The sequence below is a fragment of the Camelina sativa genome, chromosome 20 (genome assembly GCF_030686135.1).
Source record: "Camelina sativa cultivar CO46 ecotype springtype chromosome 20, ASM3068613v1".
Classification (NCBI taxonomy): domain Eukaryota; kingdom Viridiplantae; phylum Streptophyta; class Magnoliopsida; order Brassicales; family Brassicaceae; genus Camelina; species Camelina sativa.
The window spans coordinates 15,878,497-15,891,517 of record NC_141899.1 but is presented as its reverse complement, the minus strand read 5'-3'; the positions used below and the strand labels follow the sequence as shown (position 1 = coordinate 15,891,517).

Below are 13,021 nucleotides of genomic sequence, written 5' to 3'. Positions count from 1 at the left end.
TTGAATCTATGAGAAGTCTCTTAGTTCTGTAAATTCTAGCTTCATCCGGGTTGTACATATCACAACCAACCACTATCCCTTGGAAACAGAATCAGCCAAGGAGATCAGCTTTTTCGGATCAACGATTGTTTGGAACACGAATACCAATTCGAACACATGAATATTAACACTGAAAATCCACAAAACTAAAACGTTCCAACACAGATCTCAAGATGTCAATACGGAGCTCCAACCAGCGGCAAGAATTAAAAGTCTCCATATGCTTTTTATAATGATCAAAAGGTTAGCTGCAGAACTGAGAAATAGACAATCAGAGGTAATATATAACAAAAGTAATCAAAACGAGCTAAGAGTATATAAAATTTTGGTGTCACCACTTCAGCTATACGTTGTCAAATTCAAACCAGACAAGTTAAAAACACCTGCAACAGAACATCAAAATTAAACAAGAATCTGCCCAAAAATCACAATACAGCATCTACCCGATTAAAAAAAATGCCAAGGACATATTAAAAAAAGAAAAGAACGTATTCTCTCAATTACATGAATCACAATACCACATCTAACAGATTTATTAACAATGTATAAGCTTCTAACATGCATATTATTCGAAACCTAATTCAATTATTCGAAACCTAGAATTACACAAAATTAACTATATTAGATTAAAATTAGACTATTAAAAACAAAACTACAAAAAGAAAAAGTTTCCAGTGTTGAATATGTTTCCAAAGCTGATTCGATACACATAAAATTAAAAAAGAATATAACAGAAGAGAAAAGTGTGATCTCTACAAGAGAAGGAAAACAAATCAAGATCATGAGGGGAGAAACCATCGAGCATCCGTGAGCCTTAACTTGAAGAGAGCGGGGAAGCGTTTGAGGTTCTTTGTTGCAAGGTTGAACACACAGATATCAAGGCATGAAGGTTTCCGGACACGTTTACAAGCACGGTCATGACGAGTGAAATAGATAGAGTTTGGTTCGATACCAAGGGTATGGTCAGCAGGCACGGTGATGCCCAAATCAAGAAGCAGTGCCTCATTACCTAGAGAATATACCTCAACAAGCGGGTTCGGGTGGTTGATAATAGCATCAGGGTCTGGATTAGGATCCTTTTTGTATAAACGGAAGATCCTATGCCTTGTTGTTTCGTTAAAGATTCTCTGGACAAACAAAACCTCTCCTGATGATGTTGTAACTGCAATGTTATAGCTAACTGTTCTTTCATAAACATGATCACGCGGATGAAATGGCATAAGGGTATCATCATTCTTGAAACCTTCTTGTCCAGACAAATCCAGTTTTTGCATACATTGACTACTCGTTGAAACGTAAAGACTATCACCACCACCACCCTGGAGTACCATATCAGATATGGCTGGATAAGACAAGCGTGTTGGAATCCTACGGTAATGATCTTCCCCGTTCTTGCAAACGCCTATATAATCAATCGGAATCTTGTAACTCTCGTTGAAGTACCACGCTGCAACATACTCTTCTTTCTTATCATCTACCCACAAAAGACCTCTTAGATCTTTTGCATTCATGATGGCAATTGAGGGACGTTCGAATCCGAATACTACCACCTCCTTGAATTCATTATCTCCGACTCGTTCAAGACTATAGTGATCCCTCTTTATCGACTCTAGAGGTGGAAGATCAATCCTCTTCTCGCTAAACAAATCAATGATATAGAGATTTGAAACAGAATCTAGCACCAGAAACCATTTGCCTGAATTTGCCAAGAATCGGATCCCTGAAAAGTCTCGTTTAGTTTTGTAAACCCTAGCTTCATCCGGGTTATACAGACTACAAACATCGTTCTTTGGAAACAGAATCAGCCATGGATGTCTTTTTTTACGGAACAACGTTTGTTTTGAACACGAATACCAATTGAGACACACAATCTTAGCGCGGTGTAAATCCACAAAACTTAGAAGTTCGAACACAGATGTTAATATGTCCATAGGAAGCTCCGACCAGTGGCTAGAATTAGGAGTCTCCATGTTTTTATCTGTTCCTTAAAAAAATATACATTGATCAAAAGTTAAATATGATGAGTCACACAGTAGCAAACAAAAGTAAGCAAACGAGCAAGAGAATGTAATCGTTCTAATATAAGCTTCATTATATTAGCTCTGATTCAAAGTAATCTTCAAAATTGGATAGGGAACCATTAAAATCAAAGATCATCACGCTACTTAACATATTTGAATCATGAGTCTTGTACTATGGCAACATATATATACTTGAGTTTTAACAAATAATATGTAACGCAATCGTTATATATATACGTAAGCTTCAAACGTGTAATTCCTATTGAAACAAAAACAAACCCAACTATCAATACACGAATTAATGAAACTAACCTCGGGACCTAAACACAGAGAAGCTCGAAGAACTCAGAATTGCCTGATTGCCTCTGCTTGTCGTCCAAGACTCCAAGTAAAGAAAGATGCCGAATAAAAGTGTCGTATTGGGAAAAGTAAAAAATCCCTAATTTAAACGAGATCGTTTTGGGCCAGCCCGTTTATTCACTTTTTAACCCATCAAAGCAGTGTGAATAGTTGTGGTTTGAAAAGGAAAAAACAAAAAGTTCACAAAGAAATTAAAAGGAAAACACACAAAAAGGTTATCAAAAGGAAAAATAGAGTTTTGAAAGAGATGGTTAATTTTCTTACTAGGTTCGAGTAACGGTTTTTGGAAAGAGACATTGGGTTATAAGTTTACAACTTGCAACAACCTAATTAGTTTAAAAATTAACTTTCTATGAAGTTTGTATAACGTGCTCAGTATCTATCAAGAGATATGACATGCGTTTTATGATGGTTTTGCTCACCATCTCAAGAAGACTGCCAACTAAGAATTACGATTCAATTCAGGTCCGTAATATGTTTTCAAAGCTGACTACAAAAATAAAATAACAGAAGAGAATTAAGTGTGGAAATCTCTCAAGAACACCAAACTGTAACAAAATCAAGATGGGAGAAACCATCGAGCATCCTTGAGCTTTAATTTGGAGAGACTTGGCCACGGGAAACATTTGATTTTCTTGGTTGCAAGGTTGAACACACATATGTCCAGGTGTAAAGTTCCCCATCCGCGTTTACAAGCACGGTCATGACGTGTGAAATATATAGAGTTTGGTTCAATACCAAGGTTACGATCAGCAGGCACGGTGATACCCAAATCAAGAAGCATGGCCTCATCACCTAGAGAATCAACCTTAACAAGCGGCATCCTTTTATGTATAGGATCCTTTTTGTAGAGACGGAAGATGTTTTGCCCTTTTAATTGGTAAAAGATCCTCTGGACCAATAAAACTTCTCCTGATACTGTAACAGCAATGTTATTGCTAAGTACTGTTTTATCATCACTCGAAGGATATGGCGGCCGAAGAAATGATATATCCTCTAATAAACCTTCTTGTCCATACAAATCAAGTTTATGAACGTAACCATTAGTCGTTGAGACGTAAAGACTGTCACCAAAAGGTAATAGTACCATATCATATATGACTTGTTGTAACCCCAAGCGTGTTAGTATCTCACGGTAATGATCTTCACCGTTCTTGCAAACGGCTATATACTCAATCATATGTTTTTGACTAATGTGGAAGTACCAAACAACAACGTACTCTTCCTTCTTCTCGTCTACCCACAAAAGACCTCTCAAATTTTTCGATTTTTGAATGACCTCTCTGATTCCTACCTCCTTGAATTCTTTATCTCCGACTCGCTCAAGATTATATTGGTCACCTTTGATCGACTCTAGAGGTGGAAGATTGATCGTCTTCTCGCTAAACAAATCTATGATATAGAGATTGGATTTAGAATCAAGAATCAAGAACCAGTTACCAGAGTTTGCCAAGAATCGAATCTTTGATAAGTCTCTCTTCGTTTTGTAAACCCTAGCTTCCTCGGGGTTGTACAGAGCACACTCACCTCCCTTTGGAAACATAATCAGCAATGGAGACGTCTTTTTTCTAGGCAAAGTTTGTTTCGAACACAGATACCAATTCGGACACACGATCTTAGCGCGGTGGAAATCAACAAACCTCAAACGTTCGAAGACTGATTTCAAGATGTCGTCAGGGAGCTCTGACCAGCGGCTAGAGGTAGAAGTAGGAGTCGCCATGGTTTTTTATTTTTATTTTTTAATTTGTGTTCTTGCTGAGATCTGGAACAGAAGCTATAGGGTTTACAAAAACGACGAATAGGTGCCGTGGCCCTATCTGTAATGAGGGCCTCTCTCGTTATTAATAAAGAAGCCCAATATTGGAGAGCCTAGTTTCCAATAAATTTTCAAATTTTGTCTTAATAGATAGATCTTTGCGGTTACGGACAACAATTTTTTTGTGATGAGAGATATGGAAATAGTAGGAACAATAAGCTTGTTGCGGTTGCACAATTCAAAGGTTTTGCATTCAATTGGTGGGATCAAACTGTCATAATCCGAATTCAAACGATTTTACCACATATTCGTACATAAAAATAAATTGTACCTAAAATAAAAAAATAATAAAAAATAATAAAAAAAAATAATAATAAATTGTACCTCATTGAACTAAAAAAATAATAAAAAAAATAATAACTATGGTTTTGTGCATAAGGCGAAATAAGATGACACAAATGTATATGAAAAGTCTTTTAAATTCATCATTATCGAGAATCTATGTTACGCTTACATCAGTCACGAATATCATAATATGTTTGGAGTTCGTCGTTTCTACTTTAAATTTGCTTAATGTGCACTAGATGATGGGCAACAGAGTGATAGTTTCACGGGATATTGAGCTCGATCATTGGATTCTTTTATTTTTATTGGGCTTACTTTATATTTGAATCTGATGATTAGCCTATAATATGCTTAATTAGACAAGTAAATTAAATAGATGAGAAGAGTGTCATATATGGGAAGTGGGTCATACATGTGAAAGAGTTCCTAACTTCTAAAACGATAAAACCTTAAAGCAATGCCTCCAAAAATGAAAATTGTAATTTTCGAAAGGATTTGACATTTGGTGATGTAAATAGCCAAAACTCAAACAACACAAAAACAGAAAACCTTATCTCTTTGTGGTCTCATCAGAAACATCACCATGTGGTGTCATAAAACTGTTGTTGCTTGTGGGTCATGAGTCCTTTCACATCCCAACGCCTATTTCTTTGTCACAAAGACCTAATAAATTTGATTTTTGCTTTGCTTTTTGTTGGATATATCATAAAGTGCATGAATGTACGAGATCAAAGACATTATCCGATCATTTTCTTTTCATCTTTATCTTTTCATTTATCCTAGAGTACTATAGACATCCCATTATATAAAAATTCAAATTCTGATAATAACATGTTGACGAAATTGATAGCAACATCTACATATAGATAAGTAGGCTAATTAAGAACTATATATAGCATTTTGAATACTTTTATGTTTATGAGAATCTTTGCTAATAATTTAATGGGAGCAATAGTAGTTGCTTAGTTTGTGATGAGCTGTTATCGAGTGGATGAGATATTGATAGCCTCCTCCACCATTAGACTATTTATACATCATGTATTGTCATTTTGTTTTTATCTTAAATGAAATTTTTGTAACAACTATTTGGCAGTTTTTATAAGAAAATAGGATCTACTTATGTTTTCAAAGACGTCTTAGAGTTTCGTGTCTGGAAGGTTAAAGAAAATCTACGAGTTTGTTTGCACGAAGAGGTCATCTTGACTATAGCATTTGAGTAACAAAATTGTGTGGTAAACCCATGGTTGATTAGCGATGATTTTTGTGTGGAAAACAAACATGTGACCTAGTAATATGCTACGAACACGAACCACGACATGATCGGATGAGTAATTGTATGTTGTAGTAACTAGTAACTCTCGAATGAATTGTAACCAAACAAAATAGTCTTTAATTTGTTTTTGTTGTTTCTCTAAACGTTAAACTTGGAGGAGACGATTTTAGCAAAGTTACAACTCGAAGATAGAGAAAAGCGAAAGCATAAGAGAGAGACCCCCACAAAAATAATGGTGCATCTATCTATACAAAAGTATAATTATATTTTCATATACTACTCAAATAATACAACTACAAAGCTCATCTCTTACGGTTTGGCTTTGTTAGGAGGTCGGTTGGACTTTACAAATATCTTATCTTGCAAACAACTCTCATGTCGATCGATAATGATTACATCATACGAAAAAAACAAAACTGATTACATCATTATAATCTTGAATTAAAATTTTTGATAACATGTTTCTATTAAAGCATTTATCTCCATGTTAATCTATATAATAATAACAACCTGAAAAATGCGACCAACAGTTGTGTTTTTTCAATCGTACCTTTTGGAAAATACGATTAACAGTTGTATTTTTTCAATTCTACCTTTTGGAAATTTTCTGAAAAGTCGTGATAAATCATTAAAACAGTTATTTATGAAAAGGTACAACTGTTTACTGTAAAGTTGTGTTGATTGAAACATTCGTATCTTTTAAAATCTATATATATATATTTGTCTACTTGAACTGTTTTTATTTTTTTGGCCATAAAACAAAATCAACTAAAATTTCAATCGTAACGGTTTTTACATTCTAAATTATTTTCTAACATTCATTCTTTTAAAAGTCAAGAAATTCATCTATATATAATAGCAATCCGAATAAATGCCACTAAAAGTTGTGTTTTTTCAATCTTACCTTTTGGATAATTTTCTAAAAAATCTGTAGAAAATTTAAATAGTATGTTTTACAAAAAGTTGCGATTGTTCATTGTAACAATTTATTTTGTAAAGTTGCAACTGTTCATTGTAGAGTTGTGTCTATTCAAATATTTATATATTTTGAAATCTATATATATTTGTTAGTTTGAACTGTTTTCATTTTTTTGCCATGACACAAAATAATATAAAATTTCAATCTCAATGGGTTTTACAGCTCTCTAAATTATTCTCTAGCATTCATTCTTTTAAAAGTAAAGAAATTCTTCTAATTCTTGATTTAACAAAAGATTTTTGGAATGATAAATCTAATTTACAACTTTTAGTTAATTTTATACATAAAAATTTAATGAAAATACCTAGAGTTTTTTTCGAAGAGTTAGATGGATTATATAGTGAGCTTTTGGATTTGATTTTTGAATATGGTAATAACGATGTATTTTGAATAGGTATAATCAAGTGCAAATACAACAGTTGCAACTTATTGTAATACATTTCCTTAAAAAAATGTTTTTATTTGTTTTTTAAAATTCAAATGGTTGTATATGTTCATGGTAGAGTTGTGTCTTTTCACTATATTTTATTTATATTTTTTCTTCACAATTTTTCGTTCTAATAGGTGTATCTATTTAAATAGTCATGTCTTTTGATCTTTCTTTATATTTGTCTCTTCATCATTAACTAACAAGTTCGTAGAAACAAATTTTCCATTTTATGCTAAATAATTGAATATTAATATCTAATATTCAACGTTATTCTATAATCTAACTAAAATTTTAGAAATGATTATATCAATAGAGAAATTTAATACAACTTAATATAGAATTTACAGTTGCGTTTATTTATCGTAACTTTTCGATAAAAAAATATTTTAATATTTAAAAATAATAATTACAAAATGAATGAATGCGAACAACAGTTGCAACTTTTCGTAGTACTTTTGTAAAAAATGGTTTTATTATTATTTTTTAAAACTCAAACAGTTGTATTTGTTCATTGTAGAGTTGTGTCTTTCACTATATTTTATTCATATTCTTTCATCACAACTTATCGTTCTAATAGGTGTGTCTATTTAAATAATCATATCTTTTGAACTTTCTATATATTTATCTCTTCATTAATAACTAACAAATCATCGGTCGTTAAACAAAGTTTTCATTTTTTGTTGAATCTTGAATATTAATATATAATATTCAATGTTATTCTATAATCTAACTAAAATTTTATAAATAATTATAGTAATATAGAAATTTAATAAATTTAAATTGTATGTTTTACAAAAAGTTGCAATTATTCATTGTAACAATTTATTTTGTAAAGTTGCAACTGTTCATTGTAGAGTTGTGTCTATTCGAATATTCGTATCTTTTGAAATCTATATATATTTGTCTGTTTGAACTGTTTTCATTTTTTTGCCATGATACAAAATAATTTAAAATTTCAATCTCAATGGTTTTTACAGCTCTCTAAATTCTTCCAATTTTTGATTTAACAAAAGATTTTTGGAATGATGAATCTAATTTACAAATTTTAGTTAATTTTATACATAAAAATTTAATGAAAATACCTAGAGTTTTTTTCGAAGAATTAGATGAATTATATAGTGAGCTTTTGGATTTGACTTTTGAATATGGTAGTAAAGATGTCTTCTATTTAAAAGCAGTTTATAGGTATAATCAGTGCAAATACAACAATTGCAACTTTTCGTAATACCTTTTCGTAAAAAAATTGTTTTTTTTTGTTTTTTTTTTTTTAATTCAAACGGTTGTATATGTTCATGGTAGATTGTGTCTTTTCACTATATTTTATATATAATTTTTTCACAACTTTTCGTTCTAATATGTGTGTCTATTTAAATAGTCATGCATTTTGAACTTTATTTATATTTGTCTCTTCATCATTAACTAACAAGTTCGTTGAAACAAATTTTTCATTTTATGTTAAATCTAAATAATTGAATATTAATATCTAATATTAAACGCTATTCTATAATCTAACTAAAATTTTAGAAATGAATATATCAATAGAGAAATTTAATACAACTTAATATAGAATTTACAGTTACGTCTATTTATCGTAACTTTTCGATAAAAAAATATTTTAATATTTAGAAATAATAATAACAAACTGAATAAATGCAAACAACAGTTGCGACTTTCGTAGTACTTTTTGTAAAAAATGGTTTTATTATTATTTTTTTAAACTTAAACAGTTGTATTTGTTCATTATTGAGTTGTGTCTTTTACTATATTTTATTCATATTTTTTCATCACAACATATCGTTCTAATAGGTGTGTCTATTTAAATAATCATATCTTTTGAATTTTCTATATATTTGTCTCTTCATTAATAACTAACAAATCATGGTTCGTTGAAACAAATTTTTCGTTTTTTGTTGAATCTTGAATACTAATATATAATATTCAATGTTATTCAATAATCTAACTAAAATTTTATAAAATGATTATAGTAATATAGAAATTTGATAAAACTTAATATAGAATTTACAGTTACGTCTATTTATCATAATTATTTGTTAAAAACTATTTTAATATGTAAAATTTATTTTATTTTGTGTTAAGAGTTGTGTATTTTTATAACAAAAAATATTATGTAGAATAGACGCAACTTTGCAAAACATATTGTTTAAAGTATTATAAATATAAGATATTTTTACAAAAGAATTATGGTAAAGAGTAAAATTAAAAAAATTATTATGACAAAGTGATCCTAATTGAGAATATTGAACTAATGGTAGTAATGAGTAAATGTATTTTTCTATAAAATAATTATAATTAAAAATATATTTAATAATAAGTGAGACTGTATCAACGAAAAAATTAAAATTAAGTTTTCATTTTGATGGTTGTGTTTTTAATAATAAACTTAATTTATGTTTAATTTTTATGTATTCAAACTATTATATTACATTCAAATAATTTTATAATATATAATTTTAAATTTTAAATTTAATTTATTGTTTTTCTAAAGTACTTCCCCCGCGACATCGCAGAGATCTGAGTCCTAGTTAAGATAGTAATAATATATAGTTATAGCGCCTTTTTGTCGCAAAATATAGCTTTGTGTCCAATATACATATTGAGTTGTGTTTTTTTGGGGTAGGACTGAGTTGTGTATAGTATAACGAGTTTGCTCCAAATACCAAAAATAAAATTTTTCTAACTTCAACAATAAACTTATAACAGCTTCTACTCTACTTAAATTCTAAAAATGGGCCGTTTAAACATTTTGTCATTTTCACATCCGCATACATATGATAACAGCTATCTAAAAAACTGTAATCAAAAATAGGTCAGAAAAGAAAATTCAAAACATATTTTGGTATAGACAATCGATCAATATATTAGTAATTATTTTCTTTTTTTTGTCAAAAATAATAAAATATCAAAATAGATATATATTATTTTTTTTTTACGTAAAGAAATTTCAGTAATTATAATAATCAAATATAAAAATAATAAACAAATTTACATTATATTACTTAAACATTAGCCAACTCTAGACTTACAATTACCACCTAACATATAAAATATAAAAATATATGTTAAACTATATATGTTTACATCAACAATTTATAATATTTACAATAATAAATATGGGAATAATAAATAAATCTTCAATATACTAGTAATTAATAAGAGGTCTTAACACATTCAATCTGTATTTCACTAGGAAGGAATGTATAAAGATATGCTAGCAAAAGAGTGATGTGCTCTCGTGTCTGATCGTTAGTGAGTGAGAGATTGTTTCATTATCTTAGGACCTGACTGGTTCAAACGCTGCGGTTGCGGTTGTAGTTGTAGGAGATTGCGGAAGCGGACGATTGCGGTTTCAAGTGTTATTAAGCGTTTTAAACGACTGGTTTAGCGGTTTAAAATTGGTGCGTTTGTGGGATGTTTACGACTGGTTGACCAGCGGGTGCAATAGCGGTTGGAACATAATAAATGTGATATATAATATATAAATGTTTAAAAACACCAAAATTTTTATTAAACTTGATTTATAATTAAAATTTATTAAAAAATACTAAAATAATTATTCAAAAAACAAATAAATTTCATATTGAAATACTTATTCCTTTATGCATTTGGCTTTTCACCAAAAATTTAATCAAGTTATTTGATAAATGACAAAACATATGCTTTAGATCGTAGATCTTTTCTCTTTTCTCTTCTCCCTAAGATCGTGGGTCAGTAGATGCATTAGTAGGAATGGTCAAGTGAGAGTTGAGAAGAGTCACTGGTAATTTGTTTTAATATTTTTCACAAATAATCTTATTTTCTTAAATTTCTGATGAAATATTATATTTATTTAGATTTTTTTGAACTTATGTGCGATATGCCATTAAATTTACATCAAGTTTACCAGGTTATTGTTAATTGTTTATTTTATAATCTCTGCAATCGTATCCGTACTTTATTTTCTCCCATCCTTAATGAGTAAAATGGTTAGATAGAAGATATAACAAAAAAAATTTCATTATCCTTAATTTATTTTAAGTTTTTTTACAAAAAAAAAAAGAAAAAAATATATATATATTTCCAACCGCAATCGCCCGCAACCGCAAACGCTTGCGGGAAACAGCTTTTGGAATTCTGTGGTTTGGAACAGTTGGGAGTGATTATGAGCGATTGGGAGCGGTTTGTGTGATTGGTTCCAATCGCTAGTAATCGCTACCACCCGCAAACGCAGCATTTGCGGGAGGTAGCGGGAGAACCAGTCAACACCTTAATCAGTGTGGTAACATCTTTTAGATCATCTTGTTATCAAGTTACAAAGGCTAAATCATAAGTTACTACTTAAGATAATTTAAAATATTGTTTATAACTAATAATTAAATATTTAAAATCCGGTCACTAAATTCTATAATATTTAATTGACCCAACCAATTTATTAAAAAAGACATGAAAAAATCCATTGTTAAATTATTTGAAAAAAAATTGTAATGCTAGGTAGATTGTAGAATAATCTTATGATTATTTATTCTCTTCTCTCTTTGTTAAAATAGAATTTTTTTTTACGTCTTTTTTCTCTCTCAGGCCCAAATATCGAGAAACTTTCAACCGATTCCTGTTCTGTTGCCGGTGAAGCTCCAGCTTGTCGGCGTCGGGTCCTCTGCTTGTCCTGTTTCCCTTTGTTCCTTTGTTGGTGCATGTCTCAATCATTTCAAATCGCTCAGATCCACTCTCACACCCCCTCTCCCTCGTTGAAAAGCTTTAATGGTAGATCCTCCTGCGGAGACAGACAGCAAGGAAATTTTCAGTCGACCTGCATCCCGACTCATGCCCTCTCCCATAACCCTCTAATGAATCTAGTAAACCTGATGCCCCTCCAAAAACACAAATCTGACAAAACCCTCGACTCGCCTAATTCTCTCTGTCTGGTGTGTAAGACGACGATGCACGGTGCTGTCATTCTCTGGAGAAAAAGGTCAGGTTCGCGAGCACTCGAGATGGTGAAGTTACCTCTGCCCCTCTTCGAACCCTCCTCCGCCTTAAAGGCTTGGTACCACCGACCTTTACCGGTGTCTAGTGGCTCCAGTCGAAATGTCTACTCTCTAGTACGCCGCCACTCCATCGTCACTTCCTGCTCAGTTGGTGAGACTCTAGGGTTCCCGCTAATTGACCTGCATCCTTTGTCAGGCCCAGTAACCACCATTCGGCCCAATACCAAAAACAATGACCCACGTTCTCATCACCTAAAGCTCAAGTCTGTGTTCTCAACTTCCTTACGAATGATACCTCTTTGGTTTCATCCGTTTAATTATCTTGAATTCCTGCTGCCGAATCCTTTTTGGTCATTGTTGTATGAGCTTGTGAATTTGCTGACCCACCTTCGACATTGTATGACTAGAGTTAGAATTTCTCTACCTAGATCTGTTATTGAGAGCTTTAAGTCAAGTTCAACTCCTTTAGTACCAGTTTTCTCTGCTTGGTCAAGACAAGGTTCCCTTGGTACCAGAACTTTGGTTTCTTCAGAGTTGCTTGATAGATTTGTTTGTCGAGGTCAGTTTATTCACCCTGTCCGGATGCTTGCTATGTATAGTCATAGTTATGAATCTGATCCGACAGCTTGCTTGATCCCTATTCCTAAACCCTTTGATCCCCTATACCATCTACCGCCATTAGATCGAATGCTTGGGTCTAAACCGAAAATCTAATTATAAAATGTCACATTAAATATGTTGAAAACCCCCCATATAATTTGGTTTATTTTTTATTTTTTAAGGAATTACTAAAAAATTAAAATTATATTAATTATCATAAACTATATATATTGATA

At 31.3% G+C, this 13,021-nt stretch overlaps 2 pseudogenes across 1 annotated transcript; both read right to left on the bottom strand.

Moving 5' to 3' along the window:
* Positions 1-818: 818 nt before the first annotated feature.
* Positions 819-2,009, bottom strand: LOC104772587 (F-box protein At5g25290 pseudogene; annotated as a pseudogene).
* Positions 2,010-2,863: 854 nt separating this feature from the next.
* Positions 2,864-4,336, bottom strand: LOC104771007 (F-box protein At5g25290 pseudogene; annotated as a pseudogene). The gene has a single exon (XR_015592376.1). The product of XR_015592376.1 is annotated as an F-box protein At5g25290 pseudogene (transcript).
* Positions 4,337-13,021: the final 8,685 nt, after the last annotated feature.